The 21,245-nt window shown below is 35.7% G+C and overlaps 1 protein-coding gene across 2 annotated transcripts in view; it reads right to left on the bottom strand.

The window, feature by feature from the left end:
- Positions 1 to 21,245, bottom strand: part of Nav3 (neuron navigator 3) — a 760,451-nt gene that overhangs the window by 681,840 nt on the left and 57,366 nt on the right. Inside the window, exon 1 of one of the 2 annotated variants that reach the window (XM_074083987.1) lies at positions 7,960 to 20,900. The exons of the other annotated variant lie outside the window; for it this stretch is intronic. The gene's annotated coding sequence lies outside the window, so the exon portion shown is untranslated. Of the gene's footprint in view, positions 1 to 7,959; positions 20,901 to 21,245 lie in introns of those variants that run through there. 2 annotated transcript variants of the gene reach the window in all.

Raw genomic sequence — 21,245 nt, 5'->3', positions numbered from 1 at the left:
TTATTAGTATATAGAAATGCTAATGATTTTTCTATGTTGATTTTATATACTGCTACCTTGCTATAGCTGTTGATGTCTAAGAGCTTTTGAGTAGAGTTTTTTGGGTCTTTAAGGTATAGGATAATATCATCTGCAAATAGGGATATTTTGACAGTTTATTTACCTATTTGTATTCCTTTTATTCCTTCTTCTTGCCTAATTACTCTGGCTAGGAATTCCAGTACTATGTTGAATAGGAGTGGAGATAGTGGGCATCCTTGTCTGGTTCCTGATTTTAGAGGGATGGTTGCAGTTTTTCTCCATTAAATATAACATTGGCTGTAGGTTTGTCGTATATAAGTTTTATAATGTTGAAGTACTTTCCTTAATATCCTAGTTTTCTTAGAGCTTTTATCATGAAATGGTTTTGGATCTTATCAAAGGCTTTTTCTGCATCTATTGAGATGATCAAGTGGTTTTTGTCTTTGCTTCTGTTAATGTGGTTTATTACGTTTATTGATTTTCATATGCTGAACCACCCTTTCATTCCTGGGATGAAGCCTACTTGGTCATGGTGAATGATCTTTTTGATGTGTTGTTGAATTTGGTTTGCCATTATTTTATTTAGGATTTTTGCATCAATGTTCATTAAGGAGATTGGCCTATAGTTCTCCTTTTTGGAGGTGTCTTTGCCTGGTTTGGGATAAGTGTAATACTGGCTTCATAAAATGTGTTAGGCAGTTTTCCTTCCCTTTCTATTTTGTGGAATAGTTTAAGGAGGGTTGGTATCAGTTCTTCTTTAAAGGTCTGATAGAATTCAGCAGAGAATCCATCAGGTCCTGGACTTTTCTTTTTGGGGAGACTCTTGATTGCTGCTTCAATTTCATTATGTTTTATAGATCTATTCAGGTGATTAATATCCTCTTGGCTCAGTTTTGGATGACCATATGTATCTAGAAATATGTCCATTTCTTTAAGATTTTCAAATTTATTTGAATATAGGTTCTCAAAGTAGTCTCTGATGATTTCCTGGACTTCCATGGTGTTTGTTGTTATCTCGCCTTTTGCATTCCTGATTCTACTAATTTGGGTTTTTTTCTCCTCATTTTAGTCAGGTTTGCCAGGGGTCTGTCGATCTTGTTTATTTTTTCAAAGAACAAACTTTGTGTTTCATTAATTCTTTGTATGGTTTTTTTGGTTTCTATTTCATTGATTTCAGCTCTTATTTTTATTATTTCTCTCCTATTTGTTTTGGGATTTGCTTGTTCTTGTTTTTCTAGGAGTTTGAGATGTATCATTAGGTTATTGGTTTGAGATCTTTCAGCCTTTTTTAATATATGCACTCATGACTAAAAAGTTTCCTCTCAGCACTGCCTTTGCTGTGTCCCATAGGTTCCGGTAGGTTGTGTTTTCATTTTCATTGACTTCCAGGAACTTTTTAATTTCCTCTTTTATTTCATCAATGACCCATTGTTCATTAAGCATGAGTTATTCAGTTTCCAGCTGTTTGCATGGTTTTTGTCTTTACTTTTGTTGTTGAGTTCTAGTTTTATTGCATTGTGATCAGATAGTATGCATGGTATGATTTCTATTTTCTTATATTTGCTGAGGCTATTTTTGTGCCCTAGGATATGATCTATTTTGGAGAAGGTTCCATGGGCTGCTGAGAAGAATGTATATTGTATAGAAGTTGGATGAAATGTTCTGTAGACATCTACTAGGTCCATTTGATCTATTGTATATTTTAGATCTAGGATTTCTTTATTGATATTTTTGTTTGGATGACCTATTTATTGATGATAATGGGGTGTTAAAGTCTCCCATAGCCATTGTGTTGGAGTTAATATATGCTTTTAGGTCCTTCAGGGTATGTTTGATGATATGGGGTGTGTTGACATTGGGGGGCATATAGGTTGATAATTGTTATTTCCTTTTGGTCTATTTCCCCTTTTATTAGTATGTAATGTCCTTCTTTATCTCATTTGATCAATGTAGGTTTGAAGTCTCCTTTGTCAGAGATAAGTATTGTTACTCCTGCCTGTTTTCGGGGGCCATTGGCTTGGTAAATCTTCTTCCAGCCTTTCATCCTAAGCCTATGCTTATTTCTGTCAGTGAGATGGGTCTCCTGTAAACAACAAATTGTTGGATCTTCCCTTTCAATCCATTTCGTCAAGCAGAGCCTTTTGATGGGTGAATTAAGTCCATTAACATTAAGTGTTAGTACTGATAGGTATGTGGTGATTCCTGTCATTTAGTTGTCTTAGTTGTTGAAGGTTTGATTGTGTAGCACATTTAAAATTGACATGCTGCCTGGAATTCATTTTTTTCCCAAAATTCACAGGTAATTCCAAGGAATTAAAGGATGTTAGAAAGACTATTCTTTTTGACAATGTGTGTGATGTCAGTCAGAATGTTCAATTCTTCCTACTTGCAGGAAAATCTTAGTGACAGCTTTGAGATTCTGATGTACCCTATTGTTCCTTTCTCTCCTCTCATAAAAACAGAGGAAAATACATCTTTCCTCCTTCATAAGATTGTGACAGGCATCCCAGCCAAGTTACATTCACATCCTGTAAGTCTGTAACTAAGGTTTTAAAGTTGTAATAAATTACATGTAAAACTTACGGGTTATTGAAAAAAGTCCCTCAAAATTGCTGAGAACATCCATTGTCCAAGTTGAACTAGGTGAGCCCAAGAGTAGGCTGGGGTCAGACACCAGCTGCTAACAAGGACCCTCTTCCTCACAGAGCTTATGGCCTGGAGGCGAAAACAAATATTTCAATGCAATATGGTCAGCTCCTTCTTCCTAACTGCTCAATACATTTATAGATCACATCGGGATACATTTGTTTCTGGTAAAAGTTTCTATACATGTAAATGGCTTCAGTCCTGCCAGACAAAAATGCTGCAACACAATTTGGTATGACTTAGATTGTTATTCTCCCCCATGCAAGAGATTCTGGAATGTGTCAAGACACTCTGGACCGAATAGATATAACATATTGAGTTGCCCTCAACAAGCCCCTAATTGGTTGCTTCATGACAACTGCTTTGGGTGACAGTTATATCTATAAAATGAAGATCTGCAGCTTTGAAAATCACAGTTTAACTCTTTGTATTTAAAATTGGAAACCCTGATTCAAGGAAAAAGCAGCAATCCTAGTCCTCAATGGGATCTCTAATGAAAATTTTGCTCTGAGCTTGGGTGAGTAAATCAAATGCATTTCCACAGCTGCTCCAATTAAATGAGGATAACTTAAGTAAACAAAAGTTTTTGCATATGATCTCAATAAAAACAACAGTGTCTTATGGATTCATTCTTGGGACTGAAACAACCACATGGTCATTTCTCCCAGAAACTGGATGCACACCACGATGGTCTTCCTTAATCTGCCCTCAAATTGCCGTCTTTTCTACTTCCAAAATGTCAGGAAATGCTTACAGTCTGTAAAAATGTTCCTCCCAGACAGAACTGTTTGAATGCCAGTCAACAATGTGCAATTTTTAAATGATGAGTTGAAGTTCTATTTATCAGCCAAATATTAAGAACATCTGTTGATTGAGCTCAGTGGAGGGGAACCACTGGCTGGCCACAGGAGAGGGAAGTTTGCATCCTTCCCTGAGATCACTGTTGCCCAACACTCTTATTATTCCTAATAAGCTTAAAGGAATACAAAGTAGTCAGCTTCTCTCTTTATGATATGATAATCAATATAGTGTATCATATTTCTGTGCTGCTGCTAATCTGGAGAGACTGAAACATCTTTTAAAAATACAGCAGTCTCTACATCTATTTTGAACTCAGTTATTATTAAAGCAGAATGGAGAAACGTCTCAAGCCTGTATTATTTACTCTGCAAACAAAGAATACCACAGGCTGGATGAGTCAAAGGAGGCAGCAGAAAGGTAACTGAAAACCACTGTCTGGTGCTGTGTTTTTCAACTTCTGAAGAACTTGGTAACCTTTCAAATTGTCTCTGGCTCCATACAGCTCTACTGAGCTTTCCTACAAATGTAGACATCAGGAACATTTTCTTTCAATCATCCCTGTGCCAGACATGTAGAATGTGTTGGGCATTACTGGTACAAACTGTGAAACAAACGTCAATGAGAGCTGATTTTTCTTTAATAGCAACAATACTCACAAAACTCAAAACAGATATATTTAATGAGATATTTGAGCCTAGATGTTTGGAAACCGATGATGCTGGGACCAAGCAGTCAAAAGCATTAATGTTTAGTCCACATGGTTATCTGACCTGTGGTTAGGGAGAACAGGTTTCATCTTCTCTTTTGAGGGACCACTGAGGTAGAGGGGTATCACTCAGCTCTATTTGTGAATACGGAACTCTGAAGAATTAGGAAGAGGACCAGATAATTTCAGATTAAGGATTCACATGAAGGGAAATGTAGTAATTCTTGAGGGTCACTGTCCCTGGAAAGCTATAGGAAATTTTGATTTCCATTCCTACCTTGGGTCAGTGAATAGGTCTGACAGTCTTCCCAGCAGCTCTGATTGGCCATAACTTCTTCACTCCAAAAGTGAGGGTAGGTAATCATAATTAAGCTATTCCTTCCTGCAGGATCTAAGACCTCCCTAGTCCCTGTATTCCATCTTAGCCAGGTTGGGCCAGTCTACTCATTTGACTTCCTCCCATCCATATCTGTGGCTGTCAATGCTGTTAAACCACAACTCAACCACCTCCTTTCCTGAATTCTCACAGTGAAGACAAGTTCAGATATTGTTCCAACTCTAAATTGCTAATACAAGCATTTTATTCACTGTAAGATTTTCCTAGTACAATTTGATGCACAGGTTCAACTTCCTCAAGTCGATACATAATCATTAATGTGTTATTATCTCAAAAGTATACAGGATGTATATGCTTTCAAGACCCAGAATAGCATCTATGTATCACACTTCCTAACCACAGTAGGATGGGGCATAAAAATTGCCCAGGGGACTTGAGGCAAAATTTAACATTGGTTGTTAGAGCACTTACTGCATCTCAAATATGGCAAGAAATATCATGTTAATAAAAGTACAGCTAATATGCTACCTTGCTTTTTTATAAGAGCAAGTCACTTGCATTTAACTAGGTTTCAAAGTAAGTCACTAAATTTGCTAGGTGAAACAAAGAATTCAACCCACTAACTAGTACTTTTCTTGCAACCATTATGAGAGAAACTTGTACTCTTTTGAGAACAACTAGCTATGTCAACTTGAGAGATCTATAAGTTTCTGAAAACCTTCGGTAGCATCCTAAGAGCCATGAATTTTTTTAACAACCACTAGATTACTGTAACTTTGTGGCAACTTTTTTAAAATAAGATGATATGGTATGATACCAAATTAGCTTACAATGTCTTCTAAGAAACATAATTTCTGAGATAATCTATGAATAAGAGTCATATGGTCAAGTAAGTTTAGAAAACACTGTAGTCTTCTCAAAGCCCAACAACATGTTCAAGACTTTAAGAATTCCTGCAGTAAAGCACCCTGCTTAACTATGTAACCTAGAAGATTTCATATTTAGCTGCCATAAAACCTTTTTCTTATTTGATATTTTCCTCATATGATTAGAGTCCTACATGATTGGTGTACCTAAAATACACACTTCCTCTAACTGTGCTGCTGCTTTAGTTCATGAGCTTTCTATAAATTCTTTAAATAAATAAACAGATACAGAATGACAGATTATTCATAGGTTTGTTTGCAACTACCTGGCATGATTGTCTTGGATAATTTGACTTCTAGTTCCCAGTGGGAAAGGATCATATCTTCCACACTGTTGCATTCCCAAACAACAAGTTTCCAATGCAGAGACGCTATGGATTCAATGGTATCCCCCAAACTATAAATTGAGGGCTGAATCTCCAGTACTTCAGAATGTGACCTTAAGTAGAATAGAATTAAAATGAGGTCACTAGGGCATCACCTAATCCAATATGATTGGTGTGCTCATAAAAATGGGAAATGTAGACACAGATAAAGATATACACAAAGAAGGGTGATATAAAGACACAGGGAGCAGATGGCCACAAACCAAGGATTATGGCAAACACTTTCCTAATGCACACAATGAAATTCTTCAAAGAACAAACTAAGATCTAGAGCTATTGGTGAGCCAACAAAGGTATTGTAGCTGCAAAGAAGGTGAATCTAAAATTTAGAAGTTACACAGCCTGTAAGAAAAAGCACTTCTTAAATTTATAACTTTTCCATATATACAGGCATGTTGAAAAGGGGCAGTTTTTGTTACACTCAGTCTATGTCAGAAATGGAAATCTTCAGTCCTGGAGAAGACGTCATGATCAGGGCTCTGATAGTTACTGCTACTTTGAGCCCAGAACCATGGTGGTCAGAAGAGAGTTGGAAGCCACTGATCAGGCACAAATGTGGGTGAAGAACCTAAAGGGTAGATTTCTCTTACCTTCTCAAAGTTATAGTGCACAAATATCTAAGTTTGATATTACATGTCCAAAGTTCGTTTTTTTTTCTTCCACTAATTCAATAGGACAACTTTTTAACTGACACCTATATCCAAACATCTCTAAATTAAAATTTCTAATAGGCCAATTTAATAATACTTATTGTTTGGAGGCACTCACACACAGTGTTTCATTATGACATATATGATAAATATCTCATTTTAAATCTAATAATAAGTTAGGTAATCCCTTGGGATACCCAAACTACTTTGAATGATAGGTTTCTTTTTTTTTAATTAAGTAATCATAACAAGGTAAGGAAGACACAAACAGAGATCTAAAAACTATAACTGTATGGTATAACTTGATAAATCAAACATTTATTAATAAGAAACAATAGTAAAGAAATACATGCTGATATCTGATTGGTTAAAATTGTCTTAATAGTTCCTCCATTTTCTCACAGTGAATGACTAGAAGGTCTTCTTTTCTTTTCTTTTTTCTTTTTCTTTTTTTTGTGCTACTGGGGTTTGAACATGGAGCCTTGAACTTGCTAGGCAGGTGATACACCACTTGAGCTGTTCTGACAGTCTAAAAGAGAGGGTCTTTATTTGTCCCACAGTGTCTATTCCAGGAAGAATATGTATTTTAGGGTACACATTTGTTGTGTTTTGTTATTGCTATTGACTATAACTTTATTTATAAGAGCCCAAACTGGCAACAACCTACATGTCAATCAACAGGGGGATAAAGAAACCAAGGCATAGGCATACAGCGGAGCATTCAGAAATAAAAGGAACAAACTCCTGATAAAAGGTAGTAACCTGGAAGAATCTCCCAATACTTATGCTGACTAAAAAAAACTGCAACAATAGAGTGCAATACATGATTCTAACCACATAAACTTTTTGAAAATACAGTCCATTGTAACAGAAAGCAGATCAGGGGCTGCTTGGTATGAGTTTGGGAAACCACTGGGAGGGCTGATTACAAAGGGCTGTGAGGAAAATTGTGGTGATGGCAAGGTCCACATCTGGATTCATGTTGATGTATCAAAAGTCTCCCTTCTTTTCAAGTGGGGCTGATCAGGCTAACCAACAGGGGCTGTCGATGGTTTAATCATATTATGACTTACTTACTTTGTCAACATGTTCAAATCATCAGCTATATTGGACATAGAGCTATTTCCTGATACACTATGGTTGGGCATAAACTGGATTGAAAAATATTGCACTGTGAAGAATAAAATCCCACTAATTCCAGATCGAACATCTCATTATTCATTAATTAGGATGCATATCTAATGTCTAAGCACCACACTAAAAAATGCACTAATGATAATCAAACACTATGGCTTATAAGTGATATATTTATACCTTAGCTCTGGAGAGCAATCTACTTCAGTCACTAACATTGTAATGTGACCTTATAACCTTGGTCTTAAAAACTATTTGTAATAACTGGCTTTGTTTAAAAACCAAGAAATCCCAGTATACTTCTCTAATATCACTACAATTGAAAATAATGAGACAGGAAGTGCCAACATACTTTAAATTTCATGCTGCTATTGGTTCTTCAGGATATTACCACTTCAGACAAAATGAGGAATGTCTGAGAGTAGAGAAATCCTAGCAATCTTTGATGTTGCATATCAGACAGGGAAATGCTACAGACCGTCTCCTCTGCAACCATCAAGCTGCATGCCCTGGAACAATGCCAAACAGAAACAGGCATTAATGAGTTATTTCTATTGTTACTCACGCTAGGCAGTGCCTTATAATTATGCAAACTACTAAGAAGACAATTTAAAATCTAATCAGGATTAGGAAAAATCCTTACATTATCAAATTTTTTATAAGCCACTTTTGTTTTAGTATCTACTTAGCTAAACTCATTCAGAACAAGCCCCTCCTATAATAAATCAATTTGAATCTATTATGTCTTTCATGTTTCTTTACAAAATGCAAATAAAGTAACTTAGAAATTGACCTCCCCCAACAGATAAAGTCAGACCTAATTAGTTTATATTAAATCGGTGAATTTAGAGAAACCAATCAATGTGACTTTTTGGGGCTGCATTTTTCATATACATTTTAATCATTTGAATTGTTACAAAATATCAAATTATGTCATTATGAAAATGCTTAAATCCCAATGTAGAACACTAGATTCTTCAATATAAAAGTGCCAGAAAAATCACTTCTAAACCAAACTTGACACACTAAATCAAATTCAACATAGTATGCAGGCTTTTAAATTGATTTTGTAGTAAGTGCCTGGCAAAACTCCAAAATTACTACACTGTAAGATATTGAGCCCTTTCCTCCAAATTGGTTTTTCCATCCAAAAAATTAGAATATATAGCTACAAGGCAATATATTCTCTATCATAAATATTGATATAAATGCTTTAGGAAAGCAATATTTGCTTATAATAATTTCAAATTGCATAGAAGGGTAAAAAAGTCAAAGTCCTTTTCTCTTCCAGATTCCATTTGTACTTTCTGGTATGACCCACTTAACAAGTTATTGCATATTCTTTTACACATTTTACAAAGATGAGCATCCTGCATTTTTTTTTCTACTTGTCTTGGGCATCTTTCCAAGGATATCTATGACATTTCACTGTATAGAGTCACAATAATCACTTTCTAATTTATGACTATTTCAGTTGTCTGCAGTTTGGGATTTTACAAAACAATGTTATCATGAGCACCCTTGCTCATACATCTTAAGAATTTAAACTTTGTCTGCAGAAGAAATGAATTATGCTGAGCCAAGACTGCCAAAGTGTCCTCCATAAAGCTTGTTCGGATTCATGCTTCTATCAACTATTCATATGTGAAATTCCCATTTCCTCCAGGCCATCAGAGTTCAGGGAAAAGGGTGGATAACTAATGTCTGCTCACCCAGCTTTATGTAAACACCTTAAAACACGTTGCTTCATTTAGTCCTCTCAACACAATCCTACAAGCTCCGATTATCCTCATTTTAACAGACAAGGAAACAGGGTTTAGAAAGGGTGAACTGAAGAAAAACAAAATTAAAACCAGGGTGCCCAGGTCCCACATCCCTTCTTTTCCTAATAATTAGTCCCTGCATGAATCAACATACTGTGAGTTCTTAACTTCTTATATTTGTCTCACTAACCATGTTGGGAGGTTTTACTGAACAAGTTAAGCAAGTTAGAAACAGTAGTTTCAGAATTTCTACTCAGAATATATCTAGAACCAATATTCTGTTTTCACTGGCCTAAAAACTGGAGTAAAAAGCAGTAGAGGCTTCATTAGGAGACAATAAAAGAAAACCTTATTTTCTATCATGATATTTTCAAAACCCTAACCACCACACTTAGGGGAAAAAGAACTCCTAAGCACTTGCCCTTGGCACTTCTGTGCTAAGAGGCCTTTAACCACCACCTTCCACAACCTGGGATTATGAAACCTGTGGGTGGAGCTTTATCCCAAAATCCTGTTTTTCTGTTCAAAGACAAAATTCTGGATCTCCTGATACCATAAATCAATAGGATTGTAAATCAAATTGACCCCATATCACACATGTAAGTGCCATGACTTGTAATTTCTTTATCTGACCAATGTATTTAAATCTCCCAATCTTCTCACCAAATTTGGAAAAAGAATTTCTAGAATGTTCTAATACACATTTGAGTAATTTTTGTGTCAAACTAGGTAAAAAAGAAACGACAAGGCATTACTAGAAAGACAAAAAAAAATACAATACAAACTGTCTTGATTATTTACTGGCTCACTATTGAACCTTTCCTGGAAAGGATTTGAGGTAGATAAATGAATATTTAGGAAAGTGTGCTTTTAAAGAGAATTTTTAAACTCTACTTAACATACTTAAATTCTCAAAAATAAAAAAAATAAACAGTCAAGAGGTAAAAAGAACATGGATCAAGGAGTCAAGAGACCTAGTTTTTAATGTTGTTCCACCAAAACCCCTGCAAGTTTTAAGCAGGCAATGTGGCTCATCTTCAGTGAATACTCTCTGGCAACTACTTTTTCTCTGTAAATAATTGCTAAGCATCTACTATGTGCCAGATATTATCGCAGGTCTTAAGCTACAGAATAGTCACTAGCCACATGTGGCTACTAAGCACCACGGGCCAAGTAGCCAGTATGAAATGAGATGTGTTGTCAGTGTGAAAATATACTGAATTTTGAAGACATATTAAAAACATGTAATTATTTTATCATTTAATATAGATTATGTTGAAGTAATGATTATATGCAACCTATTAAGTTAAATAATATGCTAAAATCATCTTTACATTTTTTAAATGTCTCCACTAGAAAATTTCAAGTTACATGTATGTGGCTTGTATTCTGTTTCTATTGGGCAGCATGATTCTAAATTCAATTTCCCAAATTTTAATATGCACAAGACTTATGCCCTCATCTTGGATCTTGAAATTTACATTCATAATCTTGTATGTCTGGGGGGGCTGAGGTAATGCATTTCTAACAAGCTCTCAGGAGATTTTGGAACAGTGCTAGTATACAGACCTCACTTTGAACAAATGAGGTAACACATGTGTCCCACACTGGCCAGGTCATTTCTCCAAGAATGAGTTTACAGTCCAGGAAAGGAAAGGTACAGTAATTTAGGAAAGAGTAAGCATTTAGAATCTATTATGGTAAGTTAACATTATTGCAACACACAACAACATGAACACTGAATACAATATATTCAACAGGATACAGACGAGTTTGAATGGTGTCAGACTTATACAGTACCCATTGTATATGAAGTGTCACTAGTGACAAAAAGATTTGAATTTTAAAAGTTGGTCTTCTACCACAGTAGCTTCAGAAGCACTGCTTTAGAATGTAGACACCTTGACCAAAGAGGGCTCATGGAATATCAAGTGTGGCCTATTAGGAAATAAAAAAACTCTCTGGTTACATAAATTTAAGAAACACTAAACAAAATTATATTGGCTTCTCTACTGCAAGACTTCTGAGCCTTCATTATACTCATATGCCTTTGTAGCTCCACAAGAAAATAGTGTAAGTTTTCCCAGGTGTTTTGGGTTTCAAAACCCTTCATCCTACACCACCATTACCACATTTCAGGGAGCAATGCTCTCTTATGAAATCACTGTCTAAAATGATTGACTTGAGGTATCTTTTTTTTTTTTTAGCCACTTGAGCATCACTGGTTAAGTAGTAATTGAAATTAACTTCTGTTACATTCGTTACTATGACCATGAATAGATCAGAAAATTTTAATTTGAAAAAAAAGTTATTTATGCTCTAGGCTAAGACTTGGTCTATTAACAAGAGTATGGTAGCTTGCATATTTAAATATTTTACCATGAAACATAATTTAAAAACACACTTTGACATGGTATCACAGCACCATAGGGTTTTAACACATCATTATTTACAATTTTATTACAAGGCTAATTTGGAACTTAATTTAGAAGACTTTTTTGCAGCACTAGAATGTCTTCCTCTCAAATGAAATCCATAATGAAATATTATTGCCTTACTGAATACATAAATTTACTAATGAGGCTGAAATCTCTCTTTACAAAATAATACTTCTTACTTCGTAAGAAATTAGAGACAAGTATAGTTGTAGTATATCTGTAAAATTTCTTAGCAAATTCTACCTCCTTGACTGAAGGAATCTCAGAACGAACTAGAATGAAGCTGAAGTCCACAAATTAGATACTGAAAACTCAAAATGGCCCTCAGCACTTTTTCTTTTAACAACCACTTAAAACAGGAACATTTTTGGACATAAAAACCACAGATCCACATTACTTTGTGAAATTAGCATGCCAAATACCATAAAAATATCTAAGTTAATTTGATAGGTCAAGAAAATTAATAGCCCGTTGTTTTGTTTGTTAATTAGAGAATGATTAATTGCTGCAGGAAATTCACTATAGTTACCATGTTCACAAAAAATATATCCCTAAAACAAGTTTAACATGTGGAACAGGGTTTGGCAGATTGTGTTCAACAAATGTTTGCATAAATATACATAGTTCTTATATGAAAACAACACAACAAGAATTGAGCTTGTATTTGTGATAGAAGAATTAAAAAAGATACAGCGTCTAAAGACCAAAGCAAAAAAAGACTCAAAATCCTCACGGGTTACTTTCATGTTCACCTTTGGTGCATATAACTTTAAGACATTTATTTTTTAGCAAACATGAATTCATTCCCCATAACATTTTCCTTAATACTGAGGATAATAAATAAAACTATATAGCTTCATTACAAATAGCTACATAGTAACTCATACTATAAATACACAAAATTCATGAAATGTTCTACTATTTAAATCTTAGTTTATTTAAGCTCTTCTAGTTCATATTTCCTTCTATCTAGAAAGAAATATTATTTGGTCAAATCTTTGAGCATAACTTCAACTGTTTCTTGAGGTAATATTCCTAAAAGAAGATACACATTTTAAAAAATCCTTTGTAGCTAGGCATGGTAGTACATACCTGTAATATCAACACATGGGAGGCTAAGGCAGAAGGATCAAGAGTCAAGGCATCATAGTTAAAGTTACATAGCAAGTTTGATGCCATCATCAGCTACACAGAGGGACCCTGTATTTAAAAAAGAAACTGCATAAAAAGCCTTTGTTCCACATTTCCAAACCATCCTACAGAAGGCTATAACCTCTTATACTCCACTAAGCAGTACCGAAGAATGATCTTTAGGGGGATTTGTCTAAAGTTATGGGCTATGACTCAAAAACTCCCTTTCACTTTCCACTTCAACATCAACAAATGGCATCCATTAAATAAAACCATGGTTGTGACAGTCACTATAAGAGACTTTAAAAAACCTAACCATTCCTCCAGGAAACCAACCACATAAACTACTATAAAACAAGGACTTTTCCAGAAGCACACAGGAAGTGAAAAATCTCAGAGCTCAATACAGAAGAAATATCTCTAAAACACTCACAATAAAAGAATAAGGTCTATTGGATAAAATGTGGGCTGCTTATTTTTATGTCAGTTAGAGAATTATGATAATGATATATCGTACAATCATCTCATTGAGAAGTGAGGTGCCAATGTCATGTTTAAAGGAGTAAAGGTGGGATGCCATATTTTTCTGAAATTGAGGGAGTCCACGTGAACATATAAGAGTATTCTGCTCAGCAAAGATTAGGGGATATTGTCAATAAAAATTATAAATTATTAAGTTCAAAACCCAGTCACATCATATTAGATTAATGGGTAACATCAGTCTTAGCACAGTAAACACAAGGATCCAAGTGTCTAGAAAGTTCAGGAAGAAGAAGTCTATCACAATTTAAAGACATAAGCTTATGCAACAGATGTGGAGCTGGTTCATGTCGGTAGATGGGATAGCTCTTCAGAGTGTGAAACTAACGTTCCCACCACTCACAAGTCTGTTCACTGACCTCTCTTGCACCTAATGTCAGCCACCTTCTATCAAAGTGAGCTTTAGCTTCTTCTCCACCTCCCATGCCAAATAAGTTACTGGGAGGCAGTTACACTATGATTTATACTTTCTCACAACTCATACTAGGTCCTGCTCTTGTTAGAAGTACAGCCATTAGCTAATCAGTAGCGCCCCAAGGTCTTACAGGGTCTAAGAGGAATGTGATGAGTTTAGGAACTTGATTCAATAATAAGTTGATGCAATTATCCTGCTTGAGCCAACCAAAAAGCAGGAAAAGGAGGGAAGAAGACAGTTTCTGTTGTTGTTATTGTCTTAAAGTCACATTATCTTTTCTGCTAGAACCGTGGTCTTTGCCCAAGGGAAATACACGTACCCCTTGAGAACACTGGCAGGATTCCCAATAGCTCAGTAGTGTCCTGAATACCCACTTCTGTTAAGATCCTTGTCTAGCTGACGTCCATAGGAGATACAAGTGATTCATTTCAATACACTGGGGACTCTCTGGAAGAGTAAGAGTGTGAGGAAAATCAACTTCAGGTCCTTTTCCAAAACACCACCACAGATTTAAATACTGAGTTCTCATTTAAATGATGTATAAAACTTCCACGATGACAAATTCTTCAAGCATTTTCAAAACATACAGCATATGTTTATTTTCCTTCTACTACAATTGGACTTTCATTAAAAAATTAAATCATTGGATTGTTTCTCTATCTTGGTAAAAATTCCCAGCCACATGGTTATAATCAAAGGTCAAATTGCTAATGACACCAAAATCAATGACAGTCCTGAAATCAGAGGGTTGGGTCTATCTGTTGCCCACACCCACAAAACTCCTTTTTAGTAATGGGATTTGACTCTGGAATTTGTGCTTGCAAGGCAGGTGCTCTACCACTTGAGCCATGCCTCCAGTAACACTCTTGTTCTGTGGTTGGTTTTCTTGGAATTGCTGTTGTAGGTGACCCCTCTTCCACATTCCATGTTTGCATGTTCCTCACCTGCATCCTGCCACCACCGACCCAGAAACAGAAGAGAAAAACCTGTGTATCTTCTGATCCTACAACCTGGTGTTAGTTTTGACCATTAAACATGCCAATGTCACAGAGCTCAAAGGAACTGTAAAACTTTAAGGAGTCTCTTTGTTTTCTACAAAAAAAATTGATAATCAACACACATGCTATGTTGCCTTTAATAGAGATTAAGTGACTGACTATATTTTGATTTTCCATCATTATGAAATTTTTAACATATCTTAACTGACAACATTTAGTGAAACAAATGTTTTTGGCCTTCCACTATACTACTGCAAATTCCATCAAGAAACTAGGTTAAAAACCCTTGCTGTGTAAGAAATGATTCCCCCATACTATAAGCTGAATTAATGAATGTATTCAATAAAGACTTGTTGAACACTTCCTCTATAACAGGCACCATTGTGGGAACTAGAGAAACTGCAGAGACCAAAAGAGACAAGTTGCCTCTGCCCATACACCATTTTCATTCTTTGGACAAAATGCTGATTGTAAATTTACATGGTTCCAGACTTACGCTAAACGCCAAATATATGTCAATGAGTAAAAAGCACACCGCCACTCTCAAAAAGCTGCATTTTGCTTATTCCTTCCTTCCAACTTTATTTTTATTGTTTTTCTTGGTATTTACTGAAACTGAATCCTTGAATCCTTAGACTCCAGTTAGCCTGTCCAACACAGCAGCATCACAAATAATTTAAGTACTGAATATTGAGACTTTCCATATTCTCACTTCATAACTATAAACAAAACCGCTAAGCATTATCGTAAAGCATGCGATAGTGCTGATAAACGCTCCTCAGTTTAAAGCTGTTCATTTCTAGGGAACTCACCTGAATCTTTCAAATATTTTGTCAAAATCTCCTCCTGTCTACCCCCCTACCTCCCTCCCCTCATTTTCTATCTACAGGCTGAACCATTTTCTCACATTTCTGCATGTCAATTAAGTGAGCTGAATTACCTTTCTACTCAGGCCCAAAGTATATTTTCTTTGATTCCTACTTAGAAGGCACATTAAAAAGTAAGTCTCACTTAGATTACAGATTCAAAATTATTCAAAAGGGGATTTCATTTAATTAGATTTTTTGAGTGTAAAAAAGGGTGCACTCAGCATGATGAGATGAAAGGGTCTAAGTAAAGTTACACATAATAATGCTAGAAAGGTTTACCGTAGAAGTGATAAATTAAGTCATCTCTGCTTGTAACACCACAGAATTTGAACATGGAAAAGGATCCTATATTCCAAGTATGAAATGAAAACAACAGGGCTCAAGTGTGGCAGCTCAAGTGGTAAGAGCACCTGCCTAGCAAGCATGAGGCCCTGAGTTCAAACTCCAGTGCCATAGAAAAGAAAGAAAGAAAACCCAAAATGAAAGCAACAATAAAATTGGAATACATTATAGAGGTTAAATAAAGAATAAACTAGATGGAAGCATACTGGTATTAATTTACTATTATTATGATGTCAACATCATTACACTTAAATAAGTGAAAAACAGTTTTTCTCAGAAATTTTGACTAACCAAGTGTACAACACATAAGCACTTCATATTTTATGCTAGTACATAAAGAGAATACTCACTTTCAGTTGTATGTTATACTGGGATTTCACAATACATCCTTAATTTTATTATAAAATCAAATTATATATGCAAATATGCATGAATGCTCTTAATCACAAATATCTACTTTTATATCATGGAACTGTGAGAATTTGAGATCCTAAATGGGAATGCACACACACACACAAAACAAATCCTAACTGCAAATAACTATCCTACAAGCCTAAACAATGCACAGCCATTGCACAATGATCCTAGCTTGCAGATGTGAACATGTCCTTATTAGAGGCGTTATTCCTCAAGACTGGAGCAACAACATCAATTACTCTCTATTCCTAAACCTCCATATGCACAATGAGGGGATCAGGCGTTGAAACAGTGCCATGGTGTAAAAGGGAAATGATGGAGGAGAAGAAACGGGCTTTGGATTAATAAACTGGCATACACACCCCAGCCTTAATGGGCAGTGCTGACAGGGTTCAATTATGGCTGAGTGTGCAGCCTCATTACTGCCAGTGGCTGTCACTTATGGCGCTGGTGCACAGGAGAATCCAACTGACTACAGACAAAGGGGAAGGGAAACACGAAAACAAAAGCCATTTAAAGAGCATCTTCAGGAGCAAAGACCCTACTCCCCAACACAGACACACACACACACACACACACACACACACACAGGTTCTTTGTATTTACTCTCTGTGAAACTTGGCTTGCTAATTGATTATTACACCTCTAACTTTTGGGCAGAATTATAATTGAATTAAGAGCTATTGTCAAGGCAGTATTTTGAAAGGGGACTTTAAATATTCTTCCTTCTAAAATGTAAATCCACATTAAAATTGTTCCTCTTTTTCACGGAGCACTGTTAACTTACAGTTTCATCACTCTGCATTGTCTCATTAACAATTATCTCGCTTTACCAAGTAATTGTTATTACACGGTCAAAATAAAAAGTTTGAAAAGAAGTATTTTGATTCCATGAACAGCTATATGTAAATTTTCTAGACTATTTAAATTACCTTCATGTCCTCATGTTTAAATGGAAAGGAAAATGTGCTAAATGGAATTTGATAAGCCCTGACTAATAAAAGTTTCAACAATGTGTGGGATAAAGTCTTGCCACAAAAAATCCATTCCTGAAACGCCTTCTAAGAATTCACTTACAAAAACAAAGGCTGTCTCTTTCCCATAAAAAAAAAAAGAAACTCCTGTGCTTCTATAAAAACAAATACACATTTTAAAGAGCAATGAATTTATGCAAACAACAAAAATAATCAGTTATTAAAGTTATACATCTACTATGCAGTTATAGAAATTTAGTCTATAAAATTTTAAAGCATATACATTTATTATTATTTGATGTGCAGTATAATCTCATAATAGTTACTTGAACAAGTTATAATGCTGACTTTTTTTCTCCTAGTAAAACATCTCTAAGTGACTAACAACCCATCTTTAAATAATAATTGGATTACTTTTCAATAATATATGACCACCAGAAACAAAATCAATCTTAGTGGAGATAACTCAGGAAATGCTTCAGTGGCTTTTAAAAAGTAAGAAACAATAGAGAATGCTGATTACTTAGAGAAGAGTTTCCAGCCCCTTCCTAAAGCCATAATAAATGTATACCGTTGAGATTGATTTAAGCCTGGGAGTTCAGTCTCCAAGTTACAACAACCCACAAATGCAGTGCACAGATTACTAGGTCAAATGAAGCTAAAATAAGGGTAAACACACAATGAGAAATATCTCAAATGAATAGGTATCTTCCATACCAATCAAACCCTTCCTTGAAAAAAGACCAATATGTATTTATATTTAAAAAAATGAAAAGCATTCATTTTTCTGAGACCTTTTCTAACATAGGTAGATGCCAGAAATGAGGCAAAATTATGGATCTGAATGGAAAATGCACCAGAAGCAACCAAAAGATGAACATTTCCATTCGTTTTTATATGGTAACACGTATCCTCATTCTAACAGACATTATTGGTAATTAGAATACTAATAAAACTTACTTATTTCAACAAAGTGCCCCTTTACTGGAGATGGTTACACTCTATTTCCAATGTAGACCAAAGCTCTCCCAGTCATCCTAGTTGCTGACAGTCCAGAAGCTTCTGCCTTTACATTCCATTCCCTGCATCTGCTGTTTTAACAAGCAGTGAGGACCCAGGAGGTTGAGCCATCACCTATCTGGTCATCATGACTGGTGTAAGAACTAACTTCCCCCATCTGTCTGGGATCTATTTTCACTGCTTCCTCACTCTCCCACATTTCACTCTCAATCCAGACTCACCTCTCCAGTCAATTGTTAATCTTGATAGTCAAGCTCAAGTATCAACTCCTACCAAAGGAACCCTACAAAATACCAACAAATGCAAGAATTCACCATCTAACAGCCACTGTGTGCAGAGGAGTTGGGGAATCACTGCTTTACAGGACATTACAGAGCCTTACAAACATGAAGGAAGAGAAGTCACTAGGCCTGGAAGTTTATATATGAAGAACTTCAGGCAGTCTTTATGTAGTTTCAGTAGGTTACAAACACAGAAATAGAAAAATGTATATGAAGCATGTAAGTGCAGAGTTTAGGATTGGAAAATGTTAACGTCCCCCTTCCCACCCTTTACCGTAATGCATGACTTCATTATATTCTCAGACCCATAGCACTTTGTGGCTTATGTCCCTCTCAGATCTGCCAAGCTAAGCCACAAAAGTGTAGGATGAAGACTGCCACAGCTTAAGTGTTGTGCAACCACTAAAAATATATTTTATATATACCTCTGATCTCACTGACATAATTGGCAGGGACTAAAATATACTGCAATCCATCTCATCATTTCCTGCCTGCAGTGTTACTAATTGCAAAGAAAGATCTTGTCTTTTAGTACTTAAAAAGCCCTATACAATTTTTATTCAAAATATTTGTTGTTATCAAAACATGTTTCTTCTGTAGATTTCAAATGCGATCACGAATAATATTCTTTTTTACTCCTAAGATATGGAAAGCTACATACCAAGTCATAAGTATGGTTATGAGTGGGAAGGAAAGGATGACAGACTCAGGAGGGAACAGATATAAAGAGGTAAAATCTACTAAATAAATTTACACTATAATGTTGACTGATTTAAATTTTTACTCTACTAAATCTTTTTTATTGTTGTGCTGGGTGGGGGTACATTGTGGCATTTACAAAAGTTCTTACAATATATCAAATATATCATACTTGAATTCACCCTCTCCACCATTCTCCTTTATCTCTCCCCTCCCCCCATTCCTGAAATGGTTTCAACAGGTATCATTTTGCATGTACATACATGTGCATACATTTTTTGGGTATCAAGAGTCCATCTCTATTTTTGAAAGAAAAATAAAATTAACAACAATTATGATAAAGTTAAATTTAAAATTATAGTTATCATGAAAATTTAATTTTAATTAAAAATAATTACTGGAATTTTTTCCAACTGTAAGGTTTCGCAGAAAGTGGATTTAAGTGCTTCTTAAATTTTCTGAATCCTTTTTTTATTTTTTGTGGTACTAGGATTTGAACTCAAACCTCCTGCCTGCTAGGCAGGCGCTCTACCACTTGAACTATGCCCCTCGCTTGCTTCTCAGGTCTTAACTTAGCAAAATCTTTTTTCCTGGTGTTTCCATCCTCAGGCCTACTAACAGTCCTCAGCTACTAGCATCTAGAGAGACCACTCGTACACAATAGCTACTCACCTGATGTGGGAGATACACACAGCCAAGCCAACTCAGCAAACACTCCCTCAATAAACTGCGTTTTCTCTTGGGAATAAGATTTGGTGGGTTTCCCTCTCCCAAGAAACTGATTCACCATTACCAACTAACACTCATTTCCCTCAGATGTGACTCACTTAAGTCTTTCTACCCTCTCAAGACTTTGATCAGTTCCAACATGTACTAGCTGCCAGATTCCATAACCAGCCAGTGTCTGTTCCACCCATAACCACAAGCACGGTCATCCCACGGACACTCCATAAAATTTCAAGCAACAATGGTGTTCTAATTACAACAATCACTCAAGATCCAAACATCCTTTCTCTTACCCCACACCTTCCCATCACTAAGACAAACCAAAACTCATACCCCTTCTTTTTTTTTCATTTATTCATATGTGCATATAATGTTTGGGTCATTTCTACCCCTCCCCCCCTCAGGTGACACCTATGCTTCAGGTCTTGTTAATTTCCATGCCACCTCTCTAAATGTGCCTCTTAGTTTCCTGGACCTCAACATTCTCATTAAGCCTCACTTCCTCTTTTAATATGCACATTTCCTCTTTAAGTGTGAAGTGAGCAATCCTATTCCCACAGTTATCAACAACATCCCTGTACAAACATAAAGGCTCCTACAACATAATACCAAGAAAACTACTCTCCAAGAGAAAAGTCAGCTCAGTTATCTGAGGTCATAAAGGCCTATAAAAATATCACCCTAATATTTTTTTGGGATATCAAAAAAATGCTCAATTTCCCAGTCATTTAAATTAAAATAATTTGTGTTAGATATACCAACAAGAGACGTATTTTAGGTCTCATTCTCATACTGTTTTCCATTTTTGTCATGTACTGGTCACATATTTACAAGCGTGACAACCCAGACTTCCTTTAAATTTCCTAGACTGTAGAGCACCTAACTTCATTCTATAGGAAACAGATCCATAGTACTTTAGCCCACAACTGCTTCTTCCTCTAACAACTGCACAGTCATATAATGAAATAATCCCATGTATGAGCAAACCACATTCCTCTTACTATTCTCTGAGGACTCTTTCACAT

Source organism: Castor canadensis, chromosome 8 (assembly GCF_047511655.1).
Source record: "Castor canadensis chromosome 8, mCasCan1.hap1v2, whole genome shotgun sequence".
Taxonomy (NCBI): Eukaryota; Metazoa; Chordata; class Mammalia; order Rodentia; family Castoridae; genus Castor; species Castor canadensis.
Note: the sequence above shows the minus strand (reverse complement) of the source record. Positions and strands in the feature narration are given on the sequence as shown.